We start from the raw sequence: 9,473 nt of genomic DNA on the forward strand, positions 1-9,473 counted from the left end.
TCAGTAAATCTGGTCTTTTATATTATCTTTAATTTTGGTCTGCAATTTTCTTCCTCTCTTTCCAGATCCTATTCTTGTGGTCTTGATTAGAGTGCTTGGTAGAAGTAGCTGGGCACTATCTAGCTTTTCTGGTCTAAGGCTATTCTTAGCCTTAGACCAGAAAATAATGATAGCCTGAGACCAGAATAATAGCCTTAGACCAGAAAAGCTAGATAGTGCCCAGTTTAGATCAGCTTAGATAGTGCCCAGCTTAGACCAGCCTTAGACCATCAAAAGATAGAGGCTTTGGTTCATGTGGCCCATTAGTGGTTTGGACTAATTATTTCCCAGATTCTTTGAATTTCTTCATTCTTCTGTGCTCTGGATGGGAATAGATCAATAGCTGTAATCTTAGATGGCCACTCGCAAGCTTTAAGACCCCAATGGCTACTCACCAAGTTAGGATACAAAACATTGTCTTTTAGGACAACGACTATGCCAATTGACCTCTTCACATCAAGTATTAATGCTATACCTTCTGTACACAGGCTAGATATGAATGGGCAACTCAGACATTGGCTACCTAAAATGAGGGGATGGTAAAGGCACAAAATGGCTGGTTTACAAGGTTTCAAGAGTTAGATTATTTTAAGAGTGTCAGGGATGGGAGGGAGAAAGAGTCCCCATTGAATAGTTTTAATCTTGTCCAGATGGGTCAGGTGAAAAGAGATCGGGATAAGATTCATATGATTCAATAGTGAATAATTGTCATCATGACTAATTGTGACTGTCACAATTGTAAAGGTAGAAGTTTTGTAACAAAAACAGGGGAGTGGTTAATCTTACAGTACAGAAACGGAGGACCCCAGGACCGTCAAGGGGGAAGAGCACAAGCAGAATGCGGGACCTTATCCAGAGAAGCAGTGACACCAGAGATGGAGGCAGAGATGGGATCATGGAGAGGGGGAGTGGCTGAGGACTCTAGATTCATAGGAAGAGAGGGACTAAGAGCTGGTGGCCAGGAGGCTGGCTTGCAGAATGTGCCCTTTGGAGGTGTAAATTATTGTATATGCCTGAGTATTTTTTTTTTTTTAAAGCTAAAGTGAATAGAGAGAAATACTCTTAACTTATGGTACATGGAGGGGATTATAATCATTATAATGAAACAAGGTGTATGATATGTTGAATGTAAAACTGATGATCTGCCCTGTAATCTTTCTCTCAATCCACAGTAAAAACCTTAAAGAAAAAACAAAAAACTACTCATGACACCTAACAATAACAACTAAATTTATATGAGGGGAAGGATTTAAAAGACCATGAATGACAGTGTTAAAGTTCAGGAAGAACTACAAACTCAATTTGTTTGCTTTTATTAGTGGTAATAAATAATAAAGAAGTAATAAATAAATGTCAGTATTTATTATAAATTCTTACAACAAAGATAACTAGACCCTACTTTCAACAAAAGTGTATCTTTTGAAATTACATAATTCATACAGGTAATACTTGATTTTATTGTTAAATCAGAATTATTCCCATTAGGACATTAAATGTTATTTCAACCAACTGTTGTGCTAGGCTTCTCTTCTAATGAAAACTTAGTTCAGTGGCAATGCATTGCAGAGGAATTAATATTTAATTATACAAAAAGTATATTCTAAAAGCAAACAAACAAAAATCTGGATTTTTATGTCGTTCTTTCCATCCCATTACTCTCTGGCCCACCTCCATGTTGTTGTTGTCAGGTGCCATAGAGTCGGAACCAACTCATAGCGACCCCATGCACAGCAGAATGAAACAATGTCTGAATCTGGTCCAACCTCACTACTGCTGCCACACTTGACACTATCAATGATGCCACCTGGCCAATCCATCTCGTTGGGAGTCTTCCTCTCTTTCTCTGACCCTCCATCTTACCCAGCATGACATCCTTCTCTAGTGACTGTTCCCTCCTGACAATGTGTTCAAAGTATGAGAGACGAAGTTTAGCCATCTTGGCCTCCAAGGAGCACTCTGGCTTCACCTCTTCCAAAATAGATCTATTGGTTCTTTTGAAAATCCATGGCACTTTTAGTATTCTCCTCCAACACTACAACTCAAAGGCATCAATTCTTCTTCAATCTTCCTTATTCACTGTCCAGCTTTCACATCTATATGAAAATACCATGGCTTGGGTCAGGCGCACCTTAGTCCTCAAGCTGACATCTTTGCTCTTCAACACTTTGAAAAGTTCCTGTGCAGCATATTTGCCCAATACAATACGTTGTCTGATCTCTTGAATGCTGCTTCCATGAATGTTGATAGTTGATCCAAGAAGAATGAAGTCCTTGACAACTTCAATCTTTTCTCCGTTGTTAAGAATGTTGTTTATTGGTCCAGTGGTGAGGATTTTTGTTTGTTTGACACTGAAATGCAATCCATACCGAAGGCTATGCTCTTTGATCTTCATCAGTAAATGTTTCAAGTCCTCTTCACTTTCAGCAAGCAAGGTTGTATCATCTGCATATCGCAGGTTGTTAATGAGTCTTCCTCCAATCCTGACGTCAAGTTTTTCTTCATAGAACCTAGCTTCTCATATTATTTGCTCAGCATACAGGTTGAATAAGTATGGTGAAAGAACACAACCTTGTCACACAGCTTTCCCAATTTTAAACCATTCAGTGTTCCCATGTTCTGTTCGAACAACTGCTTCTTGGTCCAGGTACAGATTCCTCAGAAGTACAATGAAGTGTTCTGGAATACTCATACTTCTCAATGTTGTCCATAGTTTGTCATGATCCACACAATCGAAAGCCTTCGCGTAGTCAATAAAGCATAGGTAAACATCTTTCTGATAGTCTCTGCTTTCAGCCAAGATCCATCGGACATCAGCAATGATATCTCTCATTCCACGGCCTCTTCTGAATCCAGCTTGAACCTCTGGCAGTTCTGTGTCAATGTATGATTGTAACCGTTTGTGTATCACCTTTAGCAAAGTCATTGTATTAGTCTCTCTCTCTTTTTTTTTAAATACAAAACTAAGAAAACACATACAATACACATAAGAAATGACTGGAAAGTCAACCATGTATTTTTCTCAGGTTTTAAACACTTTAAATATATGTCTTGTCATTAATATTTCTTCATATGTTTGGCATGCAATCACACATTGTTGTTGTTGTTGTTGTGATGTGCCGTGGAGTCGGTTCTGACTCATAGCGACCCTACACAGGGTTTCCGAGGCTATAAATCTTTACGGGAGCAGACTGCCTCATCTTTCTCCTGCGGAACCGCTGGTAGTTTCGAACTGCTGACCTTGCGGCTCGCAGCCCGATTCGTAACCACTAAGCTACCAGAACACACATACACATGTATATATTTGCAAATAGTATTTCATATATGTTGTTGTTGTTAAGTGCTGTCGAATTGGTTTAGACTCATAGTGACCCTGTATAGGGTTTCTGAGGAGTGGCTAGTGAGTTAGAACCACCAGCTGTACAATTCAAACCAACCTTGTGGTTGAGTGCTTACCCTATGGCACCACATTTACCAAAGACTTGGTCTTTATAAATTGAAAAATCTTTTAATGGGAAAAACATATCATTTTTAAAATGCTAAGATACTTTTAAATTTTGTGATTGTCTTCTTTAGTGTGGGTTAAGCTTATTTTTTGAACTAGAGACTAAGTTATTGTAAGGTAGGAATTCTGTCACACATGTTTTTATATTCACTGTACCCAGTGTTGTTGTTAAGTGCCGTCGGTCAAGTCAGTTCTGACTCACAATGACCTTTTATAAGGTTTTCAAGCAACGGCTGGTGAGCTTGAACTGACTGGTGAGCCTGAGCTGCCGACTTTGCCAATCAAACTGACTTTGCAGTCTAGCCCATTAACCCCACAGCACCACACCAGGACTCCCAGTACTCAGCGGTGGTGGTGTTTACGTGTGCTTCCGACTCATAGCAACCATGTACAGGGTTTCCGAGGCCGTATAGCAGAAAGCCTCATTTAGTTGTTGTTGTGAAGTGCTGTCAAGTCAGTTCCGACCCATAGCCACCCTGTATAGGGTTTCTGAAGAGCAGCTGGTGAGCTTGAACCACCGACCTTGTAGTTCAAACAACTTTGCAGTCTAGTAGTAGTGCTGAAATCATGGTAGGAATTCAGAAGTGTTCTCTTATGTGTTCCCCGATATGCTTCAGTGTTCTTTATATTCAAAAGAGACCAGGTGATCGTTGGTTTTAAAGATGTCTTTTTAGTCTCGAATCCCTAAGAACATTTAAAAGAACATGATTTAAGTTCTTTGAGGAAGTCAAAACTGCTGTTTTGGGCATGGTGTGAATTGAATAATGTAGAATTTTTCAGGAAAGGGTTACAATATGGAAAGATAGCCTTTGAATTATATAAACCTTCAGGAAAGTTATTTCAAGAAACAATATCTTCATATTTTGGTATTGTTTAGTAAGAGTTTCTATGATTTTTGTAAGCAATCATAGGAGTTTTGACTTACTCTCTTACATTCAAAAGTAGAGTTGGTATTAGATGATTCTTTGGTGGTGGTGGTTATGTGCTGTGGAGTTGGTTCCGACTCATAGCGACTCTGTCTGTACAGGGTTTCCGAGGCTGTAAATCGTTATGGGAGCAGAAAGTCTCATCTTTCTCCTGTGGAACAGCTGGTAGTTTTGAACTGCTGACTTTAAGGTTAGTAGCCCAATTCATAACCACTATGTTACCAGAGCTCCTAGATAATTCTATATGAGAGCATAAAAATGCATTGTTTGGTTGCTGATCTTGAAATTGACACCCTAACACTTAGCATATTGATAATTTGAAATATAAAGATTATGGTTATACTTTTAAATAGTTATCATTCTTCAAAATTTGTTCATCAGAAGTGTTGTGTTTTTAATCAGTCTTAAACTTGAAAGGATCTTATGGAAATTACATGAATTTAAATATAGAAAATAATAAGAGAAAGAAAAGGGAAAAAAAGAGATCCAAGGATGATTTAAGACAGCAGAACTAGTTTATAGCATAACTGGATGAAGTATAGACATATTGTTGTTGCTGTTAAGTGCCATATAGTCGGTTCTGACCCATAGCGACCCTGTGTAGGGTTTCCAAGGAGCAGCTGGTGAACTTCAACCTCCAACCTTGCAATTCAAATGGCTTTGCAGTCTGGCGCATTAACCCGCAGCACCACACCAGAACTCCATAGACATATTAGTCACCTTTTAATATTTTCTTGAGACATACTAGCCAAGTTACTCTCTTAAATCTCGTAGATGTGCTTAAAAATATTGATGGCTTTGATGACCATATCTAATTATTAGGCACAAGAACAAGTAATCAGCAAAAGAACACCTACAATAAGAGAATCTCAGGAGAAAATGTATGTGTTGCAATAAAAATTTCAGCCGATTCATCACATTTCTGGAACCTAATAAAGCTATCCTGATTTCAATTTTTTTAAACATAGATTTGCACTAACAGTTATACCTGAATCAGATAATGCTAGCAAACATTATTTTGAAGCAAGTAAAAGTGTGCTAAGCAGCAGTGTACTCATGAGCACACCTGAAATGCATCATGGATGACCCCCAGAACTAAATAATGGCATCATATTATTTACATCATTTTTTGGCAGTAGAAGCTGAAGGACGTTCAGATCACTGCAGCAATATGCAGTGCCAAAACCTCGTCCAACAACTCTCTGGCTTCTTTCAAATTATTTTAAAGGTATAGCATAAGAGAACTTTAAGTCCATGAAAAAATAGTTAACTATTAATGTTCTAGAGGTGAGAACAATTCATAATTCATTCTTTATTAAAAAAAAAAATCAGTATGCCAGTTTGTATTTAGTGGAAGTCATTAAAATAGGCTATGAATGTACTGGTTTAAAAAGGAAACCATATTTATACTAGAAATAGCTATTTTGAATATAGTGTTTTTGTAATAGGCATAGATTTATCATTGAAAAAAAAATCTGAATATCCAAATTTTGACATAGCTGAAGACAAATTTCCATAGGATGCAGAGCAATCACCTAAACCAGGGCAAATTGATGCCCAAAGCTAATAATAATAATGACTTATTTTTCTCAGAGCGTAAAACCACTTCTCTGATCCACGTGGATACTCACCTTAGTAATATTTGAGTCTGTGATCCCACATTGTTGTTGTTGTTGTTATGTCTTCGACTTAGACTCATAGCAACAGATTTCTGAGGAGTGTCTGGTGGGTTTGAACTACTAACTTTGTGATTCGCAGTCCAGTGCTGATCCTACAGTACTACACCAGGAATAATTAGATTTCAGTTCTTAATTTCAGAGTGTCTCGGCTGATATTCATTGAATAAAAATTTCCTATTGCTGGCTTGATTTTGTGTTGCCCCTATGAAATTTAAAAATGCATTTCTCTGTACAAGTTGAAGAATAATGTAGGAAACCACACAATTAACACAGATAGAAAACAAAGTCTATTACCTTCTATACTGCTTTCTGAAGCTTAAACATATTAGATGAGAATGGTTGTACATGTGCACAATGGCCTTTTAAGCTTTCTATTTCCTTATAGTCAAATTGTTGTTATTAAGGGTCCTTGAGTGGATCCCAACTCATGGAGACCCTCTATAGGGCTTCAAAGGCTGTAGATCTTTGCTAAAGTAGAAAGCCTCATCTTTCTCCCTCAGAGCGACTGGTAGGCTCAAACCACCAGCCTTCTGGTATACAGTCTAGTGCTTATTGCATAGAGCCACTGAACTTCCATAATAAAATTAGAATATTTAAAAAATTCAAATACGTATGTATGTGGCTTGTAGATTCTAGAACCAGTTTAGCCATCCATGCCTTACTTTTTTTTTTCCCCCCTAATAAACTTGGAATCCTTTTTTTTTTTTTTCTTTTTTCAGTTACTTTTCATACGAATTCTGAATCTAATAGAAGAAAGACAAGTTATCTAGTGATTTAGAGTTCCTCCTTGAAACACTGGATGTAAACGAAACCTAAACAAAAATGAAAGGAAAAACCCATAACAATACAGGATAAATACAATAGAATCATAAAGGCGTAAGAAAATCTGGAGTATCAATGAATCGCATAAAGATTTCTTTTTTTTTTAAACAGTTGGACACTGGTTTTCTAGTATGAATCAATACTATTTGTATCCGTGGCTTTAATATGTAACAAGTATATTCCGAATCCCATTAGAATTGCTTTGTTTTTAAGTTCTTACTTCTTTACCCTTCAGAAGGACGTTGTCAAATCATAGAAACCCCTTGATCATTAGAGTTTGAGATATATAATGAAACATAAACAGTACATTAAAGAAGAGGAAGAAGATGGTACTCAACAGCCTTTTCCAGGCACCAACTCATCTATGTCAGAACCAGCTTTGGTGTGAAGAAAAGACAAGATACTAGAGCTCATGGCAGACCACACTGGTCTCCTCCAGAAGGTAACCTCCTCCATAAAGTCACAGAAAGACTGGATACCTTGGTTACTAGAGGATTTTGGAAATAGATTCATGTGACCTAGTACCCACTGGATATGGGACAAAAGAAAAGAAAAACTTTTAATGCACTGTCTATTCAAATGGACACTGAAGGAAACATTAAATATGATGCAATTTCTTGACAAGAGCAGTCTAAAGACAAGGTCATTTGTAGCAAGCACACAGATCTGGTGCCCGAAGAAGTTATGGATGCAGATGACCCAGACCTGCAAAGACCTGATGAGGACGCCATTAAAAAGATAACAGGAAAGACAAGAGTAGCCTTAGAAAAATCTGGATCAAAGATGGTTGCTGCAGCTGTGCCTGTTTGAGCAGCTGATAAACTAGTTTTTGCTTAGTATATCCAATACACATCATCTCAACAAGGAGTGGCTTTCAACTCTGGAGCTAACCAGAGGGTTATTCAGATGGTAGAAATGCAGAAAGAGCCAATGGAACCTCCAAGGTTCAAGATTAATAAGAAAATTCCCCAGGGATCACCTTCTCTTCTAGCACCTGTCAAGTACTATCATTGCTGAAAGATCACTGAGAAGGAACAAGAGTGGAAGATTCATCCTGGTATTTCAAACTGGAAAAACACAAAGGGTTTTACAATTCCATTAGACAAATGTTTGGCTGCTGATGAAAGAGGACTACAGATAGTTCACATAAATGAAAAGTTTGCCAAACTGGCTGAAGCCCTCTGCATTGTTGATTAGAAGACTAGTGAAGCTGTAGAAATGCATTCCCAACTAGGGAGAAAGATGGCTCAAAAAGAAACATGAAGACAATCTTAGAAAAATGGGTCAAGAAAGCCAGGAAGAGAACAGGAATCAAAACCCATGTGGGAAAACAGGATGAAGAGGCTTGTGAAGGAATGAAATTCACCAGATTGGCAGAAGGAGACAGGAATCTTTCTTTATAAGAGGTCAAAACTGCAAAGAAATGAAAATCAAGGTATCAGTGAAGTCATTGCTGTTAATGTGCCCAATCATCGGACTTCTAATGAAGTTCAGTATGACCAAAGGCTCTCCAACTAACCTAAGGGTATGAACAGTGGCTTTGCAGGGGGACAAGATGGAATGTATTTTGTTTATGATCAAGCCTGGATCATATGGCCTAAAGTATTCACAGGCCCAGAAAAATCTGGACAAGGACATGTATGGTGATGACCTAGAAACCAGAATAAAGACCAACAGATAACTCCTGATAGAGAGTTTTCTGGTTCAGATCAGGGGCAGAGAGGCCGAGAAGGACTATTTCAGTTTGGGGAAGATCCTTTGGGTTTGGACAAGTATTTGGAAGAAGCCAAACAGCATGATGACTCTTAAAGACCCGCAAGGAATATGAACATGAAAACAAGAAGAGGAGGAAGGAGTAGATGTACCTTTCCTCATAATGATGAACGGAGGGTCATGACCTTAATGATGCAAGTCAAGTGAGGGAATACTTTGTAAGTGATTAGGAGAAAAACCAATCTGGGTGCTAAACCCCAGAACTACTTTTCATTACAAGAGAAAAGGAAATGGAAAATTCTACTGTGACCAACTGAGTTTCAGTGTGGATTACATATATGCTTCTCCCACCTTTCAGCATTTATAGAACACACTGCCCAACACATGGAATTAAGACCACTTCCTTTTGTGTTAGAACAGTCGTTTGGGGTTAATACTTGAGAAGGAAGACTATAAGCACATAAAGTAACTTCAATCTCCGTGAGTAGAAGAATGTTGGCAACATATTAGAATTGTTGTGCTAAATGAATGTTTGCCTCTATTGTGCTGTTTTAATTTGGAGTTGGGAAGTTAGTTCTTGCTTGGTACAGTCTTTGTTTCAAACAAAAACATTTAAACAAAAGCAACAAAAATAATATCTCAGATAATCTGCACTCCTGGCATTGTTTTAGAACTCTTAACTTTCCAAGATTACTTTATTTTGTCTTAACTGCTAACTTCAGGGGTGAGAAATATGAAGAGCCTCTGAAGGCCACTGAATTGAGAAGATAGACTTTCTAAAAACTGAGAGGG

The 9,473-nt window shown here is 37.9% G+C and overlaps 1 pseudogene; it reads left to right on the forward strand.

The window, feature by feature from the left end:
- The first annotated feature begins 7,324 nt into the window (after positions 1-7,324).
- Positions 7,325-8,827, forward strand: LOC102810700 (annotated as a pseudogene).
- Positions 8,828-9,473: the final 646 nt, after the last annotated feature.

The sequence above is a fragment of the Chrysochloris asiatica genome, unplaced genomic scaffold (assembly GCF_000296735.1).
Source record: "Chrysochloris asiatica unplaced genomic scaffold, ChrAsi1.0 scaffold00038, whole genome shotgun sequence".
Classification (NCBI taxonomy): domain Eukaryota; kingdom Metazoa; phylum Chordata; class Mammalia; order Afrosoricida; family Chrysochloridae; genus Chrysochloris; species Chrysochloris asiatica.